Genomic DNA, 1643 nt, shown 5'->3' with positions numbered 1-1643 from the left:
TCCCTCCTTCACTTCCTAGTCTCCTTTCCTTCATGATCTCTAGGTGCTTGGGTAGCGCTGCATGGCATATCATATTTTAGAATTCTGGGCTCCTTCCTCTTAAATAGTTGCCTTCCCAGTCCTAGTCTTCTTCTTCCTTCGTAGTCTCCTTCCCTTTATGATCACTAGGGGAGCGTTACGTTGTGTTCGTCCCAATAATATCTCCTTTCTCTTGAAGTGTACACTCGTTCACTACTTCCCACAAACCTAAAAGCATTGGATTGGTAGAGGCATGAGTGAGTTTCGCCATTTCTTATACTAGTAATTTCCTTTCAAATCAAGTACACACTTTGGGAGAAAGGGGAGGTAAATTGGGACGTGGCCTTGATGTCAGACACTGCAGGGCCAGTAGAATGATGGCTTTGTTGTGTGTGTTACTGGCAGTTGGTCAGTCCTCTCTCAGCCTATCGACGGAGTGAAGCTTGTAGCAAGCTTCAGCTGGGTCAGCTCCCAATGCTCTCCTCCACACAGCCTCAAAAGGGGGTAACACAGAGGGGGGAATTCATAACACATTCATAACACTTCATAACACATTCATAACACTTCATAACACATTCATAACACTTCATAACACATTTATAACACATTAATAGTCCTTTATAATACTACATACACATTCATAACCCTTCATAACACATTTATAACACATTAATAGTCCGCTTTATACATACTACATACACACATTCATAACCTTTATAACATATTCTAAAATTGTAATAGTCCTTTATTTAATACTACATAACATTCATAACCTTCATAACACATTTATAACACATTATAGTCCTATTTAATACTACATAACACATGAATAACTTCATAACATTTATAACACATTAATAGTCCTTTAAATACTACATAACACATGGCATACCTTACCATATATTCAATACAAGTTAAATATTTATTATAATGATTAAGTATCCCTTAAATTCACATTCCATAAAGAACATTAACACATGCAAAACCCATACACGTTATACATTCACAAGCGAGGTAATAACACTTTCATACTTTCATAGCACAATTCATAACCTCCCCCAAAAGCTTATGTCAACTTTGTCAACTTGCTGGTACTTCTCCAGGCTGCTGAGGTGCCAGGCTAGACAAGGTCATTCCATCCTGCTTAGCAGTCGTACATGCCCCTGTCAAGCACTGGTGGCTCGTCCAACCGGAAGAGGTTGGGAATGTAATGGGTTAGCATTTTTGTATTAGATCTATGGTGTAGGCGTAGCTTGAAGCATATGTAGGTAGGCAGACTGCGTATTTAGCTGGAGGTGAAGAGTCCGGGCAAAGCAATAGCCTCTGCTTCCCTGGTATGACAGAGCTGCATACTGCTAAGGAGAGAGCGGTGAGAAGAGAACGAGAGAAAGAGGGAAGGAGAAGAAGAGAGAGAAACAGAGAGAAAAACACCCCCACCGCGACAACGACCAGCGAGACTGACACCAGAGAGACAGACACAGAGAGACAGACACAGAGAGACAGACACACGAGACAGACACAGAGAAGACAGACCAGAGGAAGACCCCAGAGAGACAGACCAGAGGAGCAGGACACAGAGAGACAGACAGCAGAGAGTGACAGACAAGAGAGAAGATTCGCAGCCG

Source organism: Salvelinus sp. IW2-2015, linkage group LG14 (genome assembly GCF_002910315.2).
Source record: "Salvelinus sp. IW2-2015 linkage group LG14, ASM291031v2, whole genome shotgun sequence".
NCBI lineage: Eukaryota > Metazoa > Chordata > Actinopteri > Salmoniformes > Salmonidae > Salvelinus > Salvelinus sp. IW2-2015.
Note: the sequence above shows the minus strand (reverse complement) of the source record.